Genomic DNA, 26,979 nt, shown 5'->3' with positions numbered 1-26,979 from the left:
TTCACCAAGCGTGAGTCGCCCCGTGTAAAGGTGACGAGTGAGGTATCCGTATCCCGAGGCGTAGGAGTCCCTCGGCTCGGTCATCCTTGTTGTCCGAGGCTTCCCTTGCTTAGTTAGAGGAACCCCTCGGCCGCTCTTCGATGAGCCGAGGCCAGGGGTAGCGGTGTCAGCGCGAACAGAGGCAGAGTTGGCTCAAAAAAGAAAACCTGGTCGGCCGGAGCCTGGCCGGGTCGTCCGTTGGCGGGACTGACGCCGGAATTGATCTGCCGAGGCCTCGGGCCGGGCTGATGTCCTTGGGGGACAGCTAGCCGAGGCCCCGGGGTGACCGGCCAAGCCGCCTGCTCGGGTCGGATTCTCAGGGAAGACCTTGGCGGCGATGGCCCAGGCTCGGTGATGACGTTGTCCTTCAGAGCGGAGACCCTTGGACCGTGTCGCCGTCCGAGGCTAGGTCAGACCTCGCCGAAGGTGTTGTCGACGCCGAGGGCGCTGCTGCTCCCTTTAGCCATCAAGATCCGAGCCTGCAGGATCGGATTATCTTGTAGCGTGTGTTTTCTGCGGCCACCGAGGCCGAAACACACCCTCGCCGTGTTGTAAAGTCGCGTCTCCTTTCCTCTTGTTTTGAGTATCTGGACTTTTTTGTCGGTAACAGAACTGTCTGTGCGAGCGAGAGTTGCTTCTCACGGAAGGTGATGAGTGAGGTATCCGTATCCCGGAGGCGTAGGATTCCCTCGGCTCGGTCGGCATTGCCGCTTACGCGCACTCTTACCCGTCCACGGGGTTCTGTCACCGACGCAGTCGAGAAGGCTCGAAGAATCGCTCCGGCAGAAGAGCTTCCGAACTTGAAGACTTGTTCGGTCTGCGGAATCACTTATCTGAACGTGAGTTACTTATGGCAGAAGGTGATGAGTGAGGTATCCATATCCCGGAGGCGTAGGAGTCCCTCGGCTCGGTCAGCCTTGGCTGCTTTCGTGTACTCCGTTGTTTTCAGGATCCACTTTCGAAGTAGTCGAAAAGCACGAAAGACATTCTGGCAGGAAAGACCTTTTTTCGAGGAAAATTTCGACGCAGAGGGGGTTCCCCCCTTTTAGCCCCCGAGGGAGGGTTGGGCTTTGCCGAGGCAAGGCTGACCCTTCCTTGATGACTAAATTTTGCGTGGGAGCGAGGTATATGAACAACTTGAAAACATCTTAAGGGTATAAGCGATGTAGCTGTTGGATGTTCCAAGCGTTGCTGTAGACCTCGCCTTGACTGTTGGCCAGCTTGTACGTTCCGAGCTTCAGAACTTTGGCGATGACGAACGGCCCCTCCTAGGGGGGGCGTGAGCTTGTGTCGACCTCGGGCGTCTTGTTGCAGCCGAAGCACCAGGTCGCCCACCTGGAGGTCTCGGGACCGGACCCCTCGGGCGTGGTAGCGTCGCATGGACTGCTGGTACCGCGCCGAGTGTAGTAAGGCCTTGTCCCGAGCCTCTTCCAGCTGGTCCAGCGAGTCTTCTCGACTAGCTTGGTTGCTTCGGTCGGCATAGGCCCTCGTCCTCGGGGAACCGTATTCCAGGTCTGTGGGCAAGATGGCCTCGGCCCCATAGACTAGAAAGAACGGCGTGAAGCCTGTGGCTCGGCTCGGTGTCGTCCTCAGGCTCCAGACCACCGAGGGGAGTTCCTTCATCCATCGCTTGCCGAACTTGTTGAGGTCGTTGTAAATCCGAGGCTTGAGTCCTCGTAGAATCATGTCGTTGGCACGCTCTACTTGCCCATTCGTCATGGGATGAGCCACGGCGGCCCAGTCCACCCGGATGTGGTGATCCTCGCAGAAGTCCAGGAACTTTCTGCCGGTGAACTGGGTGCCGTTGTTGGTGATGATGGAGTTCGGGACCCCGAAACGATGGATGATGTTGGTGAAGAACGCCAACGCCTGCTCGGACCTGATGCTGTTCAGGGGTCGGACCTCGATCCACTTGGAAAATTTGTCGATGGCGACCAACAGGTGCGTGTAGCCCCCGGGTGCCTTTTGCAAGGGGCCAACAAGGTCCAGACCCCACACAGCAAAAGGCCATGTGATGGGTATCGTCTGCAGAGCCTAAGCGGGCAGGTGGGTCTGCCTTGCATAGAACTGACACCCTTCGCAGGCGCGGGCAATTCTAGTGGCGTCGGCCACCGCCGTTGGCCAGTAAAAACCTTGTCGGAAAGCATTTCCGACAAGGGCTCGAGGTGCTGCGTGGTGGCCGCAAGCCCCCGAGTGTATTTCTCGGAGGAGTTCCTGACCTTCGGTGGTGGAGATGCATCGCTGGAGGATGCCTGAAGGGCTGCGGTGGTAGAGCTCCTTCCCTTCTCCCAGCAAGACGAACAACTTGGCGCGCCGCGCCAACCGCCGAGCTTCGGCTCGGTCGAGGGGTAGCTCACCTCGGTGGAGATATTGCAGGTACGGGGTCTGCCAGTTTTGATCGGGCGTGACCCCGCTTTGCTCCCCCTCGACGTGCAGCGTCTCGCCCTCGGGGGCCGAGGGTACCTCGGACCGAACCGAGGGTGCCTCGGGCCGAGCCAAGGGTGCCTCAGACTGTGCCGAGGGTACCTCGGGCTGGGCCGAGGGTGCCTCAGGCTCGGGAGCGTCGTCGATCTTGACGGAGGGTTGATGCAGATCTCGGGAGAAGACGTCCGGGGGAACCGTTGTTCGCCCCGAGGCTATTTTAGCCAGCTCGTCCACAGTCTCGTTGTAGCGTCGAGCGATGTGGTTGAGCTCGAGCCCGTAGAACTTGTCTTCCAGGCGCCGAACCTCATCGCAGTAAGCCTCCATCTTCGGGTCACGACAGTGGGAGTTCTTCATGACTTGGTCGATGACGAGCTGCGAGTCACCGCGAGCGTCGAGGCGTCGGACCCCTAGCTCGACGGCAATCCGCAACCCGTTGACCAGAGCCTCGTACTCAGCTACATTGTTGGACGCCGGGAAGTGGAGGCGTAGCACGTAGCGTAGGTGCTTCCCGAGGCGCGAGATGAAGAGTAGGCCTGCGCCGGCTCCTATCTTCATCAGCGACCCATCGAAGAACATGGTCCAGAGCTCCAGTTGGATCGGAGCTGTTGGTAGCTAGGTGTCGACCCATTCAGCCACGAAGTCCGCCAAGACCTGGGATTTGATGGCCTTCCGAGGGGCGAACGAGATTGTTTTGCCCATGATTTCCACCGCCCACTTTGCAATCCTACCCGAGGCCTCTCGGTAATGGATGATCTCCCCTAGGGGGAAGGATGACACCACAGTTACCGGATGAGACTCGAAGTAGTGTCGCAACTTCCGCCGTATCAGGATTACCGCGTACGGCAGCTTCTGAACTTGTGGGTAGCGGATCTTGGTTTCGGACAGTACCTCGCTGACGAAGTAGACTGGCCTCTGGACGGGCAATGCATGCCCCTCTTCTTGCCTCTCGACCACAATCGCGGCGCTAACCACCTGAGTGGTCGCGGCGACGTAGACCAAGAGGGCTTCTCCGGCAGCTGGGGGCACCAAGATAGGCGCCTTCGTGAGGAGCGCCTTCTGGTTCCCGAGGGCTTCCTCGGCCTCAGGGGTCCAAGTGAAGCACTCGGCCTTCCTTAAGAGGTGGTACAGAGGTAGACCTCTTTCGCCGAGGCGTGAGATGAAGCGGCTCAGAGCTGCGAGACATCCCATGACCCTCTGTACGCCTTTCAAGTCCTTGATGGGCCCCATGCTGGTGATGGCTGCGATCTTCTCCGGGTTGGCTTCGATGCCCCGCTCAGAGATGATGAACCCCAAGAGCATGCCTCGGGGCACCCCGAAGACACACTTTTCGGGATTGAGCTTGACGCCTTTCGCCTTGAGACATCGGAATGTCACTTCAAGGTCGGAAAGGAGGTCGGAGGCTTTCCTCGTCTTGACTACGATGTCATCGACGTAGGCCTCGACCGTGCGACCAATGTGTTCGCCGAACACATGGTTCATGCACCACTGGTACGTCGCGCCCGCATTCCTCAAGCCGAACGGCATGGTGACATAGCAGTACATGCCGAAGGGTGTGATGAAAGAGGTCGCGAGTTGGTCGGACTCTTTCATCCTGATTTGGTGATACCCTGAGTAGGCATCGAAGAAAGACAGGGTTTCGCACCCAGCGGTGGAATCCACGATTTGATCGATGCGAGGCAGAGGATAGGGAACCTTTGGACATGCTTTGTTCAGATCAGTGTAGTCTACACACATCCGCCATTTCCCCCCTTTCTTTCTCACAAGCACAGGGTTGGCAAGCCATTCGGGATGGAATACCTCTTTGATGAACCCTGCCGCCATTAGCTTGTGGATCTCCCCGCCTATGGCTCTGCGCTTCTCCTCGTCGAATCGGCGCAGAGGCTGCTTGACGGGTCGGGCTCCGGCTCGGATGTCCAGTGAGTGCTCGGCGACAACCCTCGGTATGCCGGGCATGTCCGAGGGACTCCACGCGAAGACGTCGGCGTTCGCGCGGAGGAAGTCGACGAGCACTGCTTCCTATTTGGCATCGAGCCCGGAGCCAATCCGGACTTGCTTGGAGGCGTCGCTGCTGGGGTCGAGGGGGACGGACTTAACCGTCTCCGCTGGCTTGAAGTTGCCGGCATGACGCTTCACGTCTGGCACCTCCTTAGAGAGGCTCTCCAGGTCGGCGATGAGGGCCTCAGACTCGGCAAGGGCCTCGGCGTACTCCACGCACTCCACGTCGCATTCGAACGCGTGTTTGTACGTGGGGCCGACGGTGATGACCCCGTTGGGGCCCGACATCTTGAGCTTGAGGTAGGTGTAGTTGGGGACGGCCATGAACTTCGCGTAGCATGGCCTCCCCAATACCGCGCGGTAGGTTCCTCGGAACCCGACCACCTCGAACGTCAGGGTCTCCCTTCGGAAGTTGGAGGGTGTTCCGAAACAGACGGGAAGATCGAGTTGTCCGAGGGGCTGGACGCGCTTCCCGGGGATGATCCCATGGAAAGGCGCAGCGCCCGCCCGGACCGAGGACAGATCGATACGCAGAAGCCCGAGGGTCTCGGCGTAGATGATGTTGAGGCTACTGCCTCCGTCCATGAGGACCTTGGTGAGCCTGACGTCGCTGATGACGGGGTCGACGATGAGCGGGTATTTCCCCGGGCTCAGCACATGGTCGGGGTGGTCGGCTTGGTCGAAGGTGATGGGCTTGTCGGACCAGTCCAGGTAGACTGGCGCCGCCACCTTCACCGTACAGACCTCCCGGCGCTCTTGCTTGTGGTGCCGAGCCGAGGCGTTCGCCGCTTGCCCGCCGTAGATCATGAAGCAGTCGCGGACCTCGGGGAACTCTCCTGCCTGGTGATCTTCCTTCTTGTCGTCGTCGCGGGCCCTGCCACCCTCCGCGGGTGGCTCGACCCTGTGGAAGTGGCGCCGAAGCATGACGCACTCCTCAAGGGTGTGCTTGACGGGCCCCTGGTGATAGGGGCACGGCTCCTTGAGCATCTTGTCGAAGAGGTTGGGACCTCCGGGGGTTTCCGAGGGTTCTTGTACTCGGCGGCGGCGACAAGGTCCGCGTCGGCGGCGTCGCGTTTCGCTTGCGACTTCTTCTTGCCCTTCTTCTTGGCGCCGCGCTGAGTCGACGCCTCGGGGGCATCTTCCGATGGGCGGCCCTGGGGCTGCTTGTCCTTCCGGAAGATAGCCTCGACCGCCTCCTGGCCGGAGGCGAACTTGGTGGCGATGTCCATCAGCTCGCTCGCCCTGGTGGGGGTCTTGCGACCCAGCTTGCTCACCATGTCGCGGCAGGTGGTGCCGGCGAGGAACGCGCCGATGACATCCGAGTCGGTGATGTTGGGTAGCTCAGTGCGCTGCCTCGAGAATCGCCGGATGTAGTCCCGGAGAGACTCCCCCGGCTGCTGTCGGCAGCTTCGGAGGTCCCAGGAATTCCCGGGGCGCACGTATGTGCCCTGGAAATTGCCGGCGAAAGCTTGGACTAGGTCGTCCCAGTTGGAGATCTGCCCCGGAGGCAGGTGCTCCAACCAGGCGTGAGCGGTGTCGGAGAGGAACAGGGGGAGGTTGCTGGAGACTACCCATCTAGAGCTTGACGGGAAGCTGTTCGTCAACACGCAGCAGGTCCCTACCTGGCGCGCCAACTGTCGGCGTTTCGAGACCGGGGGGTCCCTGAGCCGACGAGTGAAGTGTCGCCGTGTGCCCCAGCCCAGATGGGTCGACGCGAGGCCGAGCGCGAAGGGGGGAAAGTGAGGTGGCCGGAGATGGGCGAGAGAGAGGTGGAAATCCCGCGGCCTTCGTGTTCGTCCCGCGCCCAGGTCGGGTGCGCTTGCAGTAGGGGGTTACAAGCTTCCACACGGGGGAGGGAGCGAGTGGCCTCACGCGAGCGCCTGTCTCGTCCTCGTCCCCGCGCGGCCAACCCTCTCTAAGAGGGCCCTGGTCCTTCCTTTTATAGGCGTAAGGAGAGGATCCAGGTGTACAATGGGGGGTGTAGCAGAGTGCTACGTGTCTAGCGGAGGAGAGCTAGCGCCCTAAGTACACGCCATCGTGGCTGCCGGAGAGATTTTGGCGCCCGGTTTGTGTGATGTCGTGGCCGTCGGAGGAGCGCTGGAGCCTGGCGGAGGGACAGCTGTCGGGGCCGTCGAGTCCTTGCTGACGTCCTCTTGCTTCCGTAAGGGGCCGAGAGCCGCCATCGTCAGGGAGCGTGTGGGGCGCCATCATTGCCTATCTGGCGAAGCGAGCCAGATGGGACGCCGGTCTTGTTCCCCGTAGCCTGAGTCAGCTCAGAGTAGGGTAATGATGGCGCCTCCTGTTGACGTGGCCAGCCTGCGCCCTAGGTTGGGGCGATGTGGAGGCTACTCCGAGGTCGAGGTCGAGTTCGTCTTCCGTGGCCGAGGTCGAGTCCGAGCCCCTAGGTCGGGCGAGGCAGAGGCCGTTGGCTGAGGCTAGGGCGGAATTTGAGTACTCGGGTCGGGCGAAGCGGAGTTCGTCGTCTTCTGGGGCTGAGCCCAAGTCCGAGCCCTGGGTCGGGCAGAGCGGAGTTCGCCGTCTTCCGGGGCTTAGCCCGAGTCCTAGCCCTGGGTCGGTGGAGCGGAGTTCGTCGTCTTCTGGGGCTGAGCCCAAGTCCGAGCCCTGGGTCGGGCGGAGCGGAGTTCGCCGTCTTCCGGAGCTTAGCCCGAGTCCGAGCCCTGGGTCGGGCGGAGCGGAGTTTGCCGTCTTCCGGGGCTTAGCCCGAGTCCGAGCCCTGGGTCGGGCGGAGCGGAGTTCGCCGTCTTCCGGGGCTTAGCCCGAGTCCGAGCCCTGGGTCGGGCGGAGCGAAGTTCGCCGTCTTCCGGGGCTTAGCCCGAGTCCGAGCCCTGGGTCGGGCGGAGCGGAGTTCGCCGTCTTCCGAGGCTTAGCCCGAGTCCGAGCCCTGGGTCGGGCGGAGCGGAGCTTCCTATGGTGCGTGCGGCCGGGCCTGACTGCCTGTCAACCTCACTCTGTCAAGTGGCACCGCAGTCGGAGCGGCGCAGGCGGCGCTGTCTTTCTGTCAGACCGGTCAGTGGAGCGGCGAAGTGACGGCGGTCACTTCGGCTCTGTCGGCTGAGGGGCGCGCGTCAGGGTAAAGGTGTCAGGCCACCTTTGCATTAAATGCTCCTGTGATTTGGTCGGTCGGTGCGGCGATTTGGTCAGGGTTGCTTCTTGGCGAAGACAGGGCCTCGGGCGAGCCGGAAATATGTTCGCCGCTGGAGGGGGGCCTCGGGCGAGGCGGAGATCCTCCGGGGTCGGCTGCCTTTGTCCGAGGCTAGGCTCGGGCGAGGCGTGATCGGGTCCCTCGAATGGACTGATCCCTGACTTATTCGCACCCATCAGGCCTTTGCAGCTTTATGCTGATGGGGGTTACCAGCTGAGAATTAGGAGCCTTGAGGGTACCCCTAATTATGGTCCCCGACACCAATGTAGAACCCGATGCCCTCGCTGAGTGTGTGTAGCTGCAACTTGTATTGTGATGTGTATGTGGCCTGCTGGCCATCCTTAAGTGAGACTGGTTGTCGTGCACTTGTGCTGAACCGGCTACACCCTTAGGCGACTTTTGCGTGGAGTGTCTTTTCGATAAAAAGACTTCGGTTGACGTACTTGTTGTGCTATTTCGGCTGCACCCTTAGGCGTCTTTTGCACGGAGTGTCTTTATGATAAAAAGACTTCGATTGACACACTTGTTGTGCTGTTCCAGATGCACCCGTAGGCGTCTTTTGCACGGAGTGTCTTTATGATAAAAATACTTCGATTGACGCAGTTGTTGTGCTGTTCCAACTGCACCCGAAGGCGTCTTTTGCATGGAGTGTCTTTATGATAAAATAACTTCGATTGATACAGTTGTTGTGTTGTTCCGACTGCACCCTTAGGCATCTTTTGCACGGAGTGTCTTTATGATAAAAAGACTTCGATTGACGCACTTGTTATGTTGTTCCGGCTGCACCCTTAGGTGACTTTTGCGTGGAGTGTCGCACGCGAGGGTAGTCTATGCTACCTATCGCGGTGACCTGGAATTGGTCGAATGCCGAAGACCGTCGGAGCGGTCTTTTTCGACGTGTTGCACCTGGGTTTTTTGTTTTTGCGGGGGCTTTTGTTGGTATATTACATGGCTCCGCCTCGTTAAAAACCTCATCCCCCCGGGAGGAAAAGAGTGCGGGACAGAATAACATTGTTTGCCGCATTACAAGGGCACATGGGCCATGAGGTTTAAATGAAAAACTTCTGGAGGTTGTCAATGTTCCAGGAGTGCTCTAAGTCTTCACCGGAAGGCGTTACTAGCCTATACGCGCTAGGGGATGCCTTCGACTTGACGATAAATGGGCCCTCCCACTTTGGCTTCAGCTTGCCCCATGATTCTGTCCGGGTGGTCCGGACGAGTACGAGGTCACATTTGTTGAACTCTCTTGGGACGACCGTGTTGTCGCGCCAGGCCTTGGTTTGAGCCTGATATTTGTTGAGAGCCTGTAGGGCGAGGACGCGGTCTCCGTCGATGAGGTCTTTGTACATTGGCTCGTCAACGTCGGGGACTGCTGATGTGCTTGTTCGGGGCGACCCATGCTTGATCTCTTGCGGCATCATGGCCTCGAAGCCATACAATAGACGAAAAGGTGTGAATCTGTTTGCCCAGCATTCTGTCGTGTTTAGGGTCCACACCACTCAGGTAGTTGGTCGGCCCATTTGCCCTTTTTGTCGTCGAGGAGTCTTTTCTTGATGGCAGTGAAGATCTTGACGTTGGCGCGCTCAACGATGCTGTTGGATTGCGGGTGGTATACCGAGGCAAAGACAGGCTTGGTGCCGATGGAGAAGTAGAAATCTCTGAAGCCTTAGCTGTCAAATTGTTTGCCGTTGTAGACTGTGAGTTCGGACAGCACTCTGAAGCGGCAGACAATGTTTTGCCAGAAGAACTTTTGGGTGGTCTTCGACGTTATGGTGGATACTGCTCTGGCCTTGATCCACTTGGTGAAGTATTCATCGGCAACGAAGGTGAATTTGAGGTTCCCTTGGGTCGTAGGCAGAGGTCCGACAATATCCAGCCCCCAGCGTTGAAGTGGCCATGTGTGGGCAATTAGCTTGGTAAATTGCAAAGGGTTGCCTGAGCGAGGGGAAACTTTTGGCATGCTTCGCAAGACCTCGTGACTCGATTCGTAGTGCAGATTATTGCGGGCCAGTAAAATCCTTGACGTATCACCTTGGCGGCGAGGGCCCTAGGTCCTGAGTGGGAGCCGCAAGTCCCGCTGTGGACATCGCGAAGGATTTTGATGCCTTCGGTTTCAGTCACGCATTTTAGCATGGGTTGACTGATCCCCTTCTTGTATAGCTGACCCCCGAGTAGTGCAAAGTCTCGGCTTCGGTGCTTTAGGCGTTTGGCCTCGTTGATATCACTTGGATGGTAATGGCCTTGGAGATACAAAGTTATTGGGGCCCGCCAGTCTTCAGCCATGATGAGATTGACAATGTGATGGCCATCGACGTCATTAGTTATTTGTAAGCCTTCTAGGTTGCAGACAGCTGGTGTGCCGATGACGTGGTAGAACATGTCGGAGGGCAAGATCTCGCCTTTGGCCGCTGCCTTAGCCAACGCGTCGGCCTCTTCGTTCCTAGCGCGGTCCACTTGCTGTAGGGTGAAGCCCTTGAATTGTTTCTCATGATTACAGACAACTGTGAGATATTGCATAAGCGCAGGGTCTTTTGCTGAGTATTCCTTTTCAACCTGGCCGACAACTACTTTGGAATCTGTCCTGACTATGCATGTGGTGACATCGAGTGCTCGCAGTTTGCAAAGGCCCAGGATGACAACTTCATATTCTGCTATATTGTTGGTGCATCTGTCAGACTCCAAGGCGAAGCTAAGGCGTGCCGTGTATCTGTATTTGACGCCTGCGAGTGACGTGATAATTGCCGCTGCGCCTGCCCCCGCATGGCATCACGCGCCGTCACAGTGGATGGTCCACACCTTCTCTGGAGACTCCTCTTGCTGTCGTGTTGGCCCTGTCCAGTCAACGATGAAGTCTGCCAGGACCTGCGACTTGATCGTTGTCCTTGGTTCAAAGGTGATGTGGTACCCGGAGAGTTCGGCTGCCCATTTGGCGATTCGGACGGATGCCTTTGGGTTTCTGAACAGTTCCCCCAAACCTCTGTCCGAGGTGACCCGCACCTTGAACGCCTCAAAGTAGTGGCGCAGCTTGCATGATGCCATGACAACTGCGTATGAATTTTTTTCTAGTTGTCATGTTGCACTTGGAGGTCGTGAGGACTTCGGAGACATAGTAGACTGGGCATTGCCGGGTCGTGCCCTCTCTATCTTGCTCCTGGACTAACGCTGCGCTGACTGCACATGGTGAGGCTGTAATGTAGAGGAGCAGTGGCAGCAAGGGGTCGGGGCTGGCGAGAATTGCCAAGTCTGACAGGTGCTGCTTAAGTGACTCGAAGGCTGCCGCCTGCTCTAGTCCCCACATGAAGTCTTTTGCGCCGCGCAGTGTCTTGAGAAAGGGTAGGCTTCGCTCTGCGGACTTGGAAATGAATCTGTTCAAGGCGGCCAGCCTGCCTGTCAGTCGCTGGACATCCGTGGCTGACTGCGGGGGTGTCATGTTAATGATTGCTTAGATCTTGGTTGGGTAAGCCTCGTTCCCGCAGTGCGACACCAGGTAGCCAAGTATTTTTCCCTGGCGGACTCCAAAAACACACTTCACGGGGTTGAGACGAAGTTGTGCGTCCCACATATTAGCGAATGTCTCTGCGAGGTCGGCCAGGTGATCTTCTTTATTTTTGCTTGTGACAACGATGTCGTCCACGTATGTGAAAATGTTGCGGCCCACTTGGCTCTTGAGCACCTTCTTAGTGAGGCGAGAGAAGGTTGACCTGGCATTCTAATGAAGCAATATGTGCCGAAGGGTGTGATGAAGCTGGTGCTGGCCTTGTCTTCCTCTTTCATGTATATTTGGTGGTAGCCAGAGAAGCAGTCAAGGAGGGACATGACTTCGCATCCGGCTACGCTATCGACTATTTTGTCGATCTGTGGCAGTGGGAAGTTGTCCTTGGGACATGCCTTGTTGAGGCTGGTGAGGTCGATGCACATGCGCCACTTGCCGCTTTTCTTCTGCACCATGACCACATTAGCGAGCCATGTGGGGTAAGCGATTGGTTCGATGAAGTTGGCTTCCAGCAGGTGGTGCACCTCGACTTTGGCGGCTTCTATCTTTTCGTCGGACATTTTGCGCAGTCGCTGCTTTTTTGGGCGCACCGAAGGGTCGATGCTCAGACCGTGCTCAATGATGGTGCGGCTGACTCCGACCAGGTCAAGAGCGGACCAAGCGAAGACATCCTTGTTGTGGGAGAGACAGGAGATGAGTTTTTCCTCGTCCTGTGGGGTCAGGTCTTCGCTGATTACGATCGTTTGCTTGGGTGTTGCCGAATCGAGGGGTACCGCCTTCGTTCCGTCGTTGCTCTGTAGCTGTGCCTTTACTGTTTCGTTGGTGACTGGGTGGGTCCCTTCGAAGCCTTTGTGTTGTGCTGTGAGGCAGTGTATGTTCCGTTGGCCTGGAACAAAGTCTCTTTCAATATTGCGCGCAGTCTGCTGGTTACCATAAACTGTTATCACGCCTTGTAGGCCTAGAATTTTCATGCAAAGGTAAAGTCCGTGAATGGCTGCTTCAAATTTATTGATGGAGCCCCGACCCATTATGGCGTTGTACGGGTACACCATGTCGACGATTTCGAAGGTGACCTACTCACTTCGTGTGCATTGGGTGCTGCGCCGAATGACAGGGGTAGTTCTATCTTGCCGACGGGGAGGTGCCCTTGCCGCCAAAGCCATATAAGGGGTTATCCGAAGGCTTGAGTAAGTTGTGGCTGATACCCATTCGGTCGAAGGCGTGTAGGAAGGTGATGTGTAACACCCCGGGCTTTAAGGGACAAAGCCGAGTGCATCTCATACATGCGCCAAAGAAGACAACATATATAATCACAGAGTGTATAGAGATAAATGTCACAATAATCAGAGTACTTAATACATAGCGGAAGACTTACAAAAATAAAAGATAAACATAGCAGGATCTAAAATATCCTTGGCGCCAGAAAGTCAACTGGGAGACGCCTCCTAGATCGAATCGAACTCCTCGTTGTGGCTTCTCTTGAACCACCTGTTCTTCTCCTGTGGGGGGGGGTGTGAGACAGCAAGGGTGAGCTCACACATGTTCATCGCTCAACAAGTTGTGGGGAATAATGTGGCATGAACTCACCAAAGGTGGGAGCTCATGAAGTGTAAGGCTTATCAAAGAAAATGGTTAAAGCTGAGCATTGCTTTTAATGTTGGTCAAACTTTTATTAGCAATTACTAGATGTAAGTAAATACCAAACCATAATAAATAATAGAACAAAATTAATAACAAATCCCATGCAAATGCAAATGACAAATTGAATTTAGGTTCCATAAATTAATCATGTGAGGGTCCGAGCCGCTCATGACCGTGAGCACGGCTAGTATACTAGTTTTACACTCTGCAGAGGTTGCGCATCTTTACCCACAAGCCATGTTACCCATCTGCCAAGGGGTCATGAATCCCATACACCTCTACCAAGGAAGCGAGGCAGGGTAACACTACGAGGCCTTTACAAAGTTCCACTAGCTTCAGAAATCCCGCTACAGTTTATAGGAAGCTCCAGTGCAGGAATCCCTCGCCTAACCGCCATCGCAGCAAAATCAACCCAAGGACCTCCCTACACTGACCACTCCCCTACTGCCCTTGTCCCTTTCGGGTAAGGAAGACCTTCACTAGCTTTCCTAGTTAATTAGCCAAGGGCGTCCCATTAAACCCTTGTGGTAGCACTGTTTTCCCGGGTGGTCGCTCCATGTTCCAATTAATATAATGATCTTATCATGAACATAAATAACATAACAGACTAATTGGAACATGGATGTAATGAAATATTAATCACAAAACCATATAGAGCAATAGCATAACTACCCAAGTGATTCAGGGATAAACAAGGTAAAATGATAAACAGACTAGGGTGACCTATTGGGTCCCATCAAAATTAAACCTATGCATTGAATAGTGATAATAAAGAACATTATTGGGTAACAAAAGTGAATCAAGGGCACAACTTGCCTGGCACTTGCGATTCCAGTTACCAGGGTGATTCTTCAGATCCTCGAAACCTCGCGCTAGTCGTAGCAATACAAACATACATGGTATAGACAAAATTTAACATCACACCAAACATAAGAACACACTGCATAATAATGATCTACGCGTTGCTACGAGATCGCGGGAACGAGAACCACTAAAATCGGAGTTACGGTTAAGGAGTTATGATTTTATGGAGAATTTATGTGATTAAAATGTTAAACTATATTATAAATTGGTTAATACAAATCATATAATAAGTTATTCTATAAATACTTATCTCAACTTTAATCTAAGTTATAAATTAACCAAAGATTATATTTTGGTAGATAATGATGAGCACATTATCAAGACTAACCAACATAAGTTAAATAAATATCTAATCATAAAATAATAAGACATGGTATAATAAATGTTGTTATGGCATAGTAAATATTTATACGAAACTAACGCAACTTGAACGAATCAAATCGGAGTTACAGATTGTGAGTTGTGAATTTCCAAAGGTTCCATGTATTTGATACAAGGTTACTTAGGATATAAATTTTAATGTAACTTTCATGCCAAAACAGTAGTACTAAATGATAAACAATAATATTACAAAATTATAGCAATTGGAATGGACTAATTTGGACATCATATGAATTTTCTATGAATTAATTGGGCTTCTGCAATTATTTTAAACTCAGAATCAATTTCTAAATTCCTTTTTCTTATTTTCTTTATCTCTTGGACTGCGCACACCAATACCAGGAAGCGCAGGGGTTATTCTACAAAAGTTCCCGAGACTCTAGTCTTCCTGCCGATGGACTGCGGTTTCAATTTGCAATTCAGTAGGGGCTCTTTAGTATAATTACTAAGGTGAAGGGGTATCGCGCGTCCATAACCGTCAGATCTAACTCAACGCACCAGATTAGATCTTACGCGCAGTGAACCGGTACGCCATCTAAACCTTTAGATCCAGATCTAACGGCCACGAGTTCAAAACTACGCGATCCCATTACGAACGTCCATCCACAATCGGACGGCTGGGAATTATCTGGGTGAATCGCTACCCTACTTCTAATCTCGCACGTACGCGCGAAGATCAACGGCCGACAATCAAAGGATGAAAGGGTATCGGCCAGCTCTAATCTGGACCGGACATTGCCAGATCAATGACGCACGAGTTTCTCCTCCCCTCGCCGGACTGAGGCGGCGGCGCTGTTTCCCCATGATGGCCCAACTCGACGGCGACCGATGAATGGGTGCCCCGGTGCCCGAAATACTACGCGTCTGCCCTAAAACAATCTCTAGGCCGAGGCAAAACTGAGGGAGGGGCGCTCACCGTGAGATACTCGAATCGGAGCCCTGCCCACGACGAGGGACGCACGGGAGAATTATATTTTCTGCTTCCTTTCTTTTTCTTTTCTATTTTTAGTTTTCTATTTGAATTTCAGATTTGAATTTGATTTCAAATTTGTTTGTGAGCTTTACTCACCAATTGAGTACACAATTATAAATACCAGTATGAGGAATTATATTTAACTATTTATATTTTTCTGTACATTGTTTTCCTTTTTACTCATTTTCTATTCTATGTTTTTCATTTATACTTTGAGGTCAAATTTATGTGTTCAATAAAGTACCTCAAAACAAAGTCATCCACAAGAGATGCACTTTTCTTTTATTCATTTATTGGTTACTTAATTAATTTAGTAACATTAATTGATTATGAAAAGAAAGGATCCAGTGAATTTCTACGAATTTCACAATTCTCCAAACATTATCGTAAACTTATTTGTTTATTTATTTTATTTTATATTTTTTGTATCAAATTTGGGCTTTACATGATGTCAGCTTGGCTGCCATTGTCAACCAGGACTTTGTGTAGATCCCAGCCTGCCACGCTGCAGTTGATCACCATGGCGTCGATGTGGGGTGCGCTGCGCAGATCAACATCTCTGGCGTCGAAGGTTAGTGGCACATGTGACCACCTCGTTTGCACCACTGGGCCAGTGAGAGCGACGTGGTTGACGCTCCGATAATGATCCCTCTTCTGCCGCTTCGTTTCGAAGTCGACGCTGGACCCTCCGGTGATCATGTGAATGACTCCGCGATATGGCTGCTCGGTGAAGTCTTCCTGCTTTGGTGGTTGCGGGTGGTTTTGGTGGTGTGATTTGGGTGATGTGGAGGTGGAGGCAGAGGTGGGAGGACTTGCACTTCCTGGTGGTGTTGGTACGCATGGTTGGGTGGATGCTAGGCATGGTCGTTATTGTATGGTTGTTGTTGTTGGTGGTGGTGGTAAGTGTGCGCGACAACTCATTGGTTGTCGGCTGGCTGTGCTCGAGACATCCTGTCCCTAGTGACCTTCATTTCCGGGCAATCTCTTGTTGGGTGTGCGCAATCCTCGCCATAAAACAGGCAGTAAAATCTGCGTGGTTGTTGCGCCCATCCCCAGCCCCGCCCTCTCGTGCCATTACCGCAGCCCTGGTGGGGGATATTCCTGACGGTGAGCAGCCTCGCCTGCGGGGTGCTGGTTGGCTATGTTGTGCACCTGCTGTTGCTGGCTGTGGCTGTCCCGTGTGGAGTCTGGCTGCGAAGGCCTGGTCCAGGTTCTGCTGGACTGCGGAGGGTCTTTAGGCTTTCTCTAAGATTCGACCTTTCGCTGATGTAGCTCTTCGGATCTGGCATATTTCTCGAATAGCTGATATAGCTCTTGGAGGTTTTTGGGTGGGTCCCTGATGCAATGACTATATAGGACGCCGACCCAAAGGCCACTGATGGCGTAATGGATCACGATGTGGTCGTCGACCGATGGCAGTTGTGACTTGAGAGTGAGGAACTTTCGGTAGTACTCACGAAGGTCTCCTTCTCCTGCTGCTTGCAGAGTGACAGCTCGGCCAAGGCGTCAGTATCGGTCCGGTACCCTTGGAAGTTGAGCAGGAACTTGTCCCGGAGTCCTTTCCAGGAGTCGATGGACAGTGGCAGCAACCTGGTGTACCAGGTCAAGGCCGGACCCTCGAGCGCGATGATGAAAGATTTGGCCATAGTGGCATCATCCCCTCCGGACGATGCGACGGTGACTTGGTAGCTCATGATGTATTGTGCTGGGTTAGTGCTGTCGTTGTACTTGGGGTAGGTCCCTGCCCTGAAGTTGGCGGGCCAAGGTGACGCTTGGAGTTGCAGAGCCAGGGGCTTCGCTCATGAAGGTAGTTGATCCCTTAGAATGTTGTTTCATGCGGGACGAAGGGCGCGCGCTGAGGGATGAATAGGTCGCCGGCTGGGACGTGCTGTTGGAAGGGCGATTCGTGCCACAGATCATGTTGTCCTTCGCTCTGCATGAGCGCGATTTCTTGCTCGAGCTCCCGAGCTTTCTGCTCCTCGTCTTGTATCATCTAGCGCACCTTGGCTTGCGCGGTGACACGTTGGCGCTTTGCCTCGATGATGTCTCTCTGTTTTTGGAGGTTGTGGTTCTTGATGCGCAGGGCCCGTAGCTGTAGCTGTTCTTCGGCTGATATGCCGATGGCTTCACCGTCTTCTATTACGTCTTCACCCTCTGGTGGAGCGAAGCCTAGAGGGGGTGCTTGCGGTAGTCCTCCGGAGTTGCAAGTGCGTAGGGTACCTTCATGGGTGGGGTGCTCTTGACGCTGTCTTTTGCTGACAGCTTCGTCTTCAGAGGCTTCTTGATGGGTGTTGTCCGCAAGGGCCTTGACTTTTTTCTCAGCCAGCAGCGCTGCCTTCGCTGCTTCATTGATGGATGGGGCTGCCTTCGAACTAGCTTGCTTGGGTGCCATCGCGGGTTGTTTGTTCATAGCACGAACGGTGGGCGCCAAATGTTGGAACTTGCTCTCGTGGACAAGTTGATCCAACGGTAAAGTGGAAAGAGTGTTTGCAAAGTTTGGCGTGGGGTGATAATAGCTTTGTTAATCTGGCCACGAGAGGGCACTGTACAGGGGTATTTATAGGCACCCGAGTGCCCACCGTCCCCTAGCAAGGACGTTTATGCCCTCGGGTACCCGGACTATCCTTAGAATATTCCCACAAGGGGAGGTTACAGACCATCATTACAGAAAGGCTATTACAGATGTGGCCCGTAACACGCTTATCCGCGCAGGGCCCGTAACTGTGGGCCGAATCCTACATGGGCCTCCGGACGCGACGAGGACGTGGGATTGGCGGACTTCGACGGAGCCTTGCCTTCGTCTTGCGTTGGAGAGGACGAAGGCTGACCACGGAGGTCTTCGTCCGGCAGGGCGCCCTCGGCTCGTAAGGGCACGGTCTTCGATGGTGTAGCAAATCGACGAAGGCATGGAGCGAAGGCTAGCGTCTTCGCCTTCGCCCCAACAAGCTCATCTGTTTCTTGTAGCTAGATCAGAATTAACCACCCCTCATGCATGACGCAAGACGATACTGGACACCGCTCAACTCATGCATGGCTCATGCATGTTGCATTATGAAACCCTGCATGGCCTCTGTTTGATAATTGTTGTGGCATGTTTTCTTCTTTATCAGATTATTGTGCAATAAACAGAGCCATCTTTATGGTTTTATCTGTCCATGAATTGTGTGTTTAATGTGTGTGTCTAAGATAAAATAAAATGGCATAGGTTCAGTGAAAGATGTTGTGGGTTTTTAAAACCGGCACTCATATCGTGTGTTTATATGGAGTCAATGTATTGAGTTATAAGTCATTAGGGTTGTTGCACCATATTAAGGCTCTGTTTGGGATAGCTCCAGCTCCACGAAATTTGGTGGAGTTGGTGTAGCAGGTCATTAGGTGCTCTAGAAAATTGTGAAGCTAGAGTCGTAACCCTTTAGAAGACATTTAAATAAGTCATTTTATTTATTATTTAGATTAAAAATATTTTTAAAACTATTTAAATTGATATTATAAACTACAGCTCCACGCTCGAGCTGGAACCTGTAGCCATCCTAAAAACCCCATAGACCGTGAGAAACCACCAAACCCAATACAACAGTTAGCTGAAGCAGGACGAGCTACATAGAGTTCTATACAATAGTCATTGGGTTTCTTTTCAACTCATATCTTTCTCGTACTTTTGGCTAAAATAAAATATAATATTTATTCTTATCAATTTAATATCTGTTCTATAGACAATATGCTCACTATGATATTAAATTTATTTATTATTGGTATTTTTCGAGAGGGTCCATAAGATTGGTTTACTTCGCTCAACCATTGATTACATTGCGGGTACGGACTCGTCCTTCTCAACCAATAAATACGATTGTGTAGCGTCGCAACACACGGGTATTATATTAGTAATAATAAAAAAGAAGAATCAAAACAAATTTAAAGCTCTTAAAAAAGAATCTTGCTAAACAAGACCTTAGTACCATGCAGGAAGAAACCATATTGATTCCATTATTTTTTAGTTTATGCTGAGAAGAAAACATTTCTACTGCATTTTACAAAGGAAACGAAGCATGTGGAATCTTCAATGAAAAAAGCGCAGGAAGCTACTATTGTTGCTGGTAGACGTCAGCTATAGTACACCTAGTTTCAACTTTCAACCATCTGCGAACATATGGCAAAACACAAGAGTCGAGAACGTAGACAAAGGGGAAGAGGTTTCTCTGCAGTCGACTGCAGAGTGCAGCGGTCACTGTGTGTGGCCCTGGCACTCAATCGGGTCCACTCTGCAGCCACTGTAGTCAACTGCAGAGTGCAGCTTTAAGGGAAAGTGGAACCCTAATGGCAAGTGTCGCATCATGCGGCAAAGGTTTCTCCGATCCTCACTCCATCTAGTTCCTTAATTTGACCCGACTTTTGGGCAAAATTTGGCATTGTGTGGAGGCTGAGACTCGACAGAAGCTACTGGCTGCTGATAGTCAACAACTTTAAATTTATCAAAAAATAAATTTATTTTATAGAAAATAGTCAAACTGTCCAGATTTATAAAGCTCGGATTAACCAAATTAGTGAATCCAAAGAGCAGATACATGGATTTGGTGATGCTTTTCATCGTCTCGTCGTCTTCTTATTGACACGTACCTGAGCCTGAGCTGCCTCTTAGACCGTGTGTCGCCGCCTCCGTGTCCATGCTCGAGCCCGCGCCGGCCACGTTTCGAGCCGCCTCCGTGTCCATGCTCGAGCCCGTGCCGGGCATGTTTCGAGCCTCCTTCGTGGTCGTGGTCGTGGCGTCGTGCCCGCTCATATATTCACAGATGATTGTTTTGTCGGTGAAGGAAGATGGTTGTTTTGTGAGTGAAGGAAGAAGGGAACTAGAGACATTGATACATGGGGCAAGCATGTTGCTTCGGTGTGGATCTAAAGTTGCTAATTTTGTGAAATAATTTTGTGGTATATCCCAAAATTTACTACTAAAACTAATCTATGATCAATCTCAAATCTATATTTAATTTTGTACCAATAGAACCCTGAACACAGTCAACAGAGGCGGATGCAGGCTATTTTTGTGGTGTCCTGCGACACCAATAGATTTTATAATCTCCATTAGAATATATGTTTATTAGCATTTAAAGTTGATGATACTATAATTTAATGAAAATGGTATTAATGGTTGTCGGCGTTCCGAGACCGGGGGTCTCTGAGCCGACGAGTGAATGTCGCCGTGTGTCCCAGCCCAGATGGGTCGAGCGCGAGGGCGAGCGCGAAGGGGGAGAGCGAGGCGGCCGGAGACCGGCGTGAGAGAGGTGGGAATCCCGCGGCCTTCGTGTTCGTCTCACGCCCAGGTCGGTTGCGCTTGCAGTAGGGGGTTACAAGCGTCCACGCGGGAGAGGGAGCGAGCGGCCTCCAGCGAGCGCCTGTTCTCGTCCTCGTCCCCGCGCGGCCAACCTTCTCTAAGAGGGCCCTGGTCCTTCCTTTTATAGGCGTAAGGAGAGGATCCAGGTGTACAATGGGGGGTGTAGCAGAGTGCTACGTGTCTAGCGGAGGAGAGCTAGCGCCCTAAGTACATGTCGTTGTGGCAGCCGGAGAGATTTTGGCACCCAGCTGGTGTGATGTCGTGGCCGTCGGAGGAGCGATGGAGCCTGGCGGAGGGACAACTGTCGGAGCGGTTGAATCCTTGCTGACGTCCTCTTGCTTCCGTAAGGGGGCTGAGAGCCGCCGTCGTCACAGAGTATGCAGGGCGCCATCATTGCCTATCTGGCGGGGCGAGCCAGATGGGACGCCGGTCTTGTTCCCTGCGGCCCGAGTCAGCTCGGGGTAGGGTAATGATGGCGCTCGTGTTGACGTGGCTGGTCTACGCCCTAGGTTGGGCGATGTGGAAGCTCCTCCGAAGCCGAGGTCGAGTCTGTCTTCCGTGGCCGAGGTCGGGTCCGAGCCCCAGGTTCGGGCGAGGCGGAGATCGCCGGCTGGTGCCGGGGCGGAGTCCGAGCCCTGGGGTCGGGCGAAGCGGAGTTCGTCGTCTTCTGGGGCCGAGTCCAAGTCCGAGCCCTGGGTCGGGCGAGACGGAGATCGTCGTCTTCTGGGACTTAGCCCGAGTCCGAGCCCTGGGTCGGGCGGAGTTCGCCGTCTTCCGGGACTTAGCCCGAGTCCGAGCCCTGGGGTCGGGCGGAGTTCGCCGTCTTCCGGGACTTAGCCCGAGTCCGAGCCCTGGGTCGGGCGAAGCAGAGCTTCCTATGGTGCCTTCGGCAGGGCCTGACTGCCTGTCAGTCTTACTCTGTCAAGTGGCACCACAGTCGGAGTGGCGTAGGCGGCGCTGTCCTTCTGTCAGGCCGGTCAGTGGAGCGGCGAAGTGACGACGGTCACTTCGGCTCTGCCGGCTGGGGGGCGTGCGTCAGGATAAAGGTGTCAGGCCACCTTTGCATTAAATGCTCCTGCGATTTGGTCGGTCGGTGCGGCGATTTGGTCAGGGTTGCTTCTTGGCGAAGGCAGGGCCTCGGGCGAGCCGGAAACATGTTCGCCGCTGAAGGGGGGCCTCGGGCGAGACGGAAATCCTCCGGGGTCGGCTGCCCTTGTCCGAGGCTAGGCTCGGGTGAGGCGTGATCAAGTCCCTTGACTGGACTGATCCCTGACTTAATCGCACCCATCAGGCCTTTGCAGCTTTGTGCTGATGGGGGTTACCAGCTGAGAATTAGGAGCCTTGAGGGTACCCCTAATTATGGTCCCCGACAGTAGCCCCCGAGCCTCGAAGGGAGTGTTTGCACTCGCTTGAAGGCTTTCGTCGCACTTTTTTGCAAGGGGACCAGCCTTTCTCGGTTGTGCTTTGTTCCGGTGGGTGCGCGCGAGCGCACCCGCCGGGTGTAGCCCCCGAGGCCTCGGAGGAGTGGTTTCACTCCTTCGAGGTCTTAATGCCTCACGTAGTGCTTCGGCTGGTCTGGTCGTTCCCTCATGCGAGCTGGTCGTAGCCCAGGTGCACGGTCGGGTCCCAAGTTCTCGGGCTGGTATGTTGACGCTGTCAACGGTTCGGTCGGAGCCGGGTTTGCGAGAGCAGCCCCCGAGCCTCTGCACAGAGCGAGAGGGCGGTCAGGGGTAGACTCGGCTTTTTTACATACGCCCCTGCGTCGCCTTTCCGCAAGGAGGAGGGGGGGAAAGCGCCATGTTGCCCTCGATGGGCGCCGAACATGGTGTCTCCGATGAGCTGCAAGCGGGTAATCCGAGTGGACGTTCGTGCCCCGTTAGTTAGGGGTCGGCTAGGGGCCCAGAGGCACGCCCAAAAGTACCTGCGGGTGATCTGTCGGACCCGGTCCCCTGGCGACGGGGTCCGAGGGCTCGATGCCTCCCTTTGATGGGATTCCGTTACAAGATCGCTCCCGCTGGTCTCGGAAATGTCCTAGGGTACCTCGGGAGCGCAGCCCGAGCCTTGGTTATGTATCGAACGTACCCATGGTCATCCCTCGCTCGGTGTCTTAGGCGGCTGTGAACCCTTCGGGGGCCAGCCTTCGAACCCCTGATCAGTAATGGGCGCGGAGCCCGAGTAGTCTGAGGCGGCCGTGGAACCCTTTCGAGGGGCCGGCCTTCGAACCCCTGACCAGTAGTGGGTGTAGGGCCCACGCGATCTGAGGCGGCTGTCGAACCCTTCCGGGGGGCCAGCCTTCGAACCTCTGATCAGTAGGGGGGCTCAGAGCCTGGTTCCTTCTCAGGGAAGGATCCTTTTCGGGGTATCCCCCTTTCCCGGTCCCTGTTGCAAGAGAGAGAAAGAGAAAAAGGAAAAGGATACGAAATCGAACGATGCAGCGTACCTTTTTTTGACGCGGTCATTACGGTGAAGGCGAAGCGTCGCTCGCTTCTCCTGCCAGAGGCGCCGCGTGTCCCGCCGCGGAGTTGATGCAACGAGGTGAGTAGTTCGCAGGGTAGCCGTTGCGCGTGCGTGAGCCGTTCGAGGAATGGGTCACGGGCGCGTTGTCTTCACGCCGTGAGAGAGGGTTCTCTCGCTGCCCCCGGATGGGACGTAAGCTTGGCTGACGACGTGACCGCTACACCTGCCCGCCTGCCACTGCCATTACTGTCGGCCCGTCTTCGGCCGTATTGACCGTCGCGCCAGGCTGGAGCCGCTGGGTCGTGCGCTGGGTGGCCTCGAATCGCGGTATTGGTTCCGCAGTCGAGGAGGCGTGGTGGTGGCGCAGGTGGCGATGCAGTTACTCACACGTAGAAATTGGCGCACCGGTTGCATGACGCGTGGGCCTGGGCCTCCATGCTGGGCGTGTTGGGAGTCGGAGAAGTGCGCCAACTTGGCGCGGTTGCATGCCGCCTGCACGGCTGCCTGCCCTTTCGCCCGTTGGTCTAGACAAAAGTGGAGAGTCGCTTGTAACCGCTGGGCGGTTATACGCACCGCGCACGGCGGTTTGGCCTCTTCTGCTCTGAGCCGGCTTGCATGACGCGTGGGACCCAGCCCCCGCGCCGTAGGGGAGGACCTTGGAGTGTGTTGGAGAAGACTCAGCCCGTGACGGCTGGGGACGCGAGTAGGGAGAACCGCCCTTAAAAGGAGGGTGACCCCCTTGGAAGGCGACCATATCTTCGTGCTCCCTTATGCATCGTGTCTTTCCACCTTCCAAGCCCCTGGATGGGGGAGATCCGCCGTCTTTCCGCCTCGTCGTTGGGGGAACGCAACTCCGTGGGAGTTGGCACCTTTCAGCCATCGTTCGGCTTCAAGGATTTTCATCATGCAGCCCGGCTGCACCCCCCCGCCGGCGGTCACCCCAGACGGTGACCACCAGCCCCTGGGTGGGGAGAAGCAAGCCGGGCTGCGATCTTGGTCCCACCCTCAGCTTCAAGGATGTTCATCATCCTTGCTGGGGTGGAGGCCGAGCTGAGCTGGAGCTCTACCTCCCGCGCGGGTTCGTGGGTCACCCTCTCTTGCGGCGTTCGAGGGAGAGGGCGCTCGCTGGCCCTGCGGGCGGGTCGGACTTTGACAACGTGGGGCCGGTCGACGGCAGGCGTCGTCAGCCCCAGCGCGTCGGGCTCGTCGGGTTGGCCCCCGGTGCCCCCTCCCGCAGGAAGGCGGCTGCCGCGCCGTGTGCACGGGAGGACCGCCCAAGATGTCGCGCGCTGCTAGGGCGGCGTTCGTGTTCTGGGGCGGTCCTGCCTTTGCACCGGTACGGTGCCTCCGCGGGGAGGTCGGTGCCCTGCTCGTCCGGGAGGATCCGAGTGGGGATCTGCCGGCGGGCTGACGGCCCCTGTCGTCGGTGCCGAGGCGGAGGCGGCTCGAGAAGTCCCCGTCGCCGACGGGATCACCGCCACCATCCGCGCTCCGGGCCTCCGGCTCTTTGTACTTGTCCTCGCCCCTCGAGCGTCGGCGTGGGCGAGGGCAAGGTTGCAGCAGCGTTCGCCCTGAGGCCATCGCCGCTGCAGTTTGGCCACCCGTAGAGGGGGTCGTTGTCGCTGCTGCTGGAGCGGGCGAAGGCGAGCCGTCCGTCGGTCTTCTGTTGCTCCGCAGGCCCCTCCCCCGTCGAGTGGGGTTGTTCGTACCTGCGGAGGTGGAACCGGAGTTCCGTTTGTAATGGCACCTTGAATGCCAGTGTTTTTGTTCATTGTGGCTGTCGGGGCCTGAACATGTATGTATTTTCGGCACGGAGCCGTGTTTTTTCCTCATTTTCGAGCACTAAGACTCGCCTATTGGTTGTCTGAACCGCTTCACCAAGCGTGAGTCGCCCCGTGTAAAGGTGACGAGTGAGGTATCCGTATCCCGGAGGCGTAGGAGTCCCTCGGCTCGGTCGGCCTTGTTGCCCGAGGATTCTCTAGTTTAATTAAAGGAACTCCTCGGCCGCTCTTCGATGAGCCGAGGCCAGGGGTAGCGGCGTCAACATGAACCGAGGCAGAGTTGGCTCGAAAAGAAACCTGGTTGGCCAGAGCCTGGCCGGGTCGTCCTTTAGCGGGACCGACGCCGGAATTGACCAGCCGAGGCCTCGGGTCGGGTTGACGTCCTTGGAGGACGGCTGGCCGAGGCCCCGGGGTGACCGGCCGAGCCGCCTGCTCGGGCCGGATTCCCGAGAAGACCCTGGCAGCGATGGCCCGGGCGTGGCGATGACGTTGTCCTTCAGAGTGGAGATCTTCGGACCGCGTCGCCGTCCGAGGCTAGGTCAGACCTCGCCGAAGGTATCGTCGATGCCGAGGGTGCTGCTGCTCCCTTCAGCCGTCAGGACCCGAGCCTGCAGGATCAGATTGTCATGTAGCGTGTGTTCCCTGCGGCCGCCGAGGCCAAAACACACCCTCGCCGTGTCATAAAGCCGCGTCTCCTTTCCTCTTGTTTCGAGTATCTGGACCTTTTTGTTGGTAACAGAAATGTTTGTGCGAGCGAGAGTTGCTTCTCGCGGAAGGTGATGAGTGAGGTATCCGTATCCCGGAGGCGTAGAAGTCCCTCGGCTCGGTCAGCCTTGCCGCTTACGCGCACTCTTACCCGTCCATGGGGCTCTGTTCCCGACGCAGTCGAGAAGGCTCGAGAAATCGCTTCAGCAGAAGAGCTTCCGAACGTGAAGACTTGCTCGGTCCGCGGGATCACTTATCCGAACGTGAGTCACTTATCGCAGAAGGCGATGAGTGAGGTATCCATATCCCAGAGGCGTAGGAGTCCCTCGGCTCGGTCAGCCTTGGCTGCTTACGTGTACTCCGTTGTTTTCAGGATCCACTTTCGAAGTAGTCAAACAGCTCGAAAGACCTTCTGGCAGAAAAGATCTTTTTTCGAGGAAAATTTCGACGCAGAGGGGGTTCCCCCCCCTTTTAGCCCCCGAGGGAGGGTCGGGCTTTGCCGAGGCGAGGCCGACCCTTCCTTGACGACTAAACTTTCACTGGGCGCGAGGTATATGAACAACTTGAAAACATCTTAAGAGTAGAAGCGACGTAGCTGTTGGATGTTCCAAGCGTTGCCGTAGACCTCGCCTTGACTGTTGGCCAGCTTGTACGTTCCGGGCTTCAGAACTTTGACGATGACGAACGGCCCCTCCCAGGGAGGCGTGAGCTTGTGCCGCCCTCGGGCGTCTTGTCGCAGCCGAAGCACCAGGTCGCCCACCTGGAGGTCTCGGGACCGGACCCCTCGGGCGTGGTAGCGTCGCAGGGACTGCTGGTATCGCGCCGAGTGTAGTAAGGCCTTGTCCCGAGCCTCCTCCAGCTGGTCCAGCGAGTCTTCTTGGCTAGCTTGGTTGCTTTGGTCGGTGTGGGCCCTCGCCCTCGGGGAGCCGTATTCCAGGTCTGTGGGCAAGACAGCCTCGGCCCCGTAGACTAGGAAGAACGGCGTGAAGCCCGTGGCTCGGCTTGGCGTTGTCCTCAGACTCCAGACCACCGAGGGGAGTTCCTTCATCCATCGCTTGCCGAACTTGTTGAGGTCGTTGTAGATCCGAGGCTTGAGCCCTTGTAGAATCATGACGTTGGCACGCTCTACTTGCCCATTTGACATGGGGTGAGCCACGGCGGCCTAGTCCACCCGGATGTGATGATCCTCGCAGAAGTCCAGGAACTTTCTACCGGTGAACTGGGTGCCGTTGTCGGTGATGATGGAGTTCGGGACCCCGAAGCGATGGATGATGTTGGTGAAGAACGCCACCGCCTGCTCGGACCTGATGCTGTTTAGGGGTCGGACGTCGATCCACTTGGAGAATTTGTCGATGGCGACCAAAAGGTGCGTGTAGCCCCCGGGTGCCTTCTGCAAAGGGCCGACGAGGTCCAGACCCCACACAGCAAAAGGCCAGGTGATGGGTATCGTCTGCAGAGCCTGAGCGGGTAGGTGGGTCTGCCTTGCGTAGAACTGACACCCTTCGCAGGTGCGAACAATTCTAGTGGCGTCGGCCACCGCCGTCGGCCAGTAGAAGCCTTGCCGGAAAGCATTCCCGACAAGGGCTCGAGGCGCTGCGTGATGGCTGCAAGCCCCCGAGTGTATCTCTCGCAGGAGTTCCTGACCTTCGGCGATGGAGATGCACCGCTGGAGGATGCCGGAGGAGCTGCGGTGGTAGAGCTACTTCTCATCTCCCAGCAAGACGAACGACTTGGCGC

This window comes from Zea mays, chromosome 3 (assembly GCF_902167145.1).
Source record: "Zea mays cultivar B73 chromosome 3, Zm-B73-REFERENCE-NAM-5.0, whole genome shotgun sequence".
In the NCBI taxonomy this organism is placed as follows: domain Eukaryota; kingdom Viridiplantae; phylum Streptophyta; class Magnoliopsida; order Poales; family Poaceae; genus Zea; species Zea mays.
Note: the sequence above shows the minus strand (reverse complement) of the source record.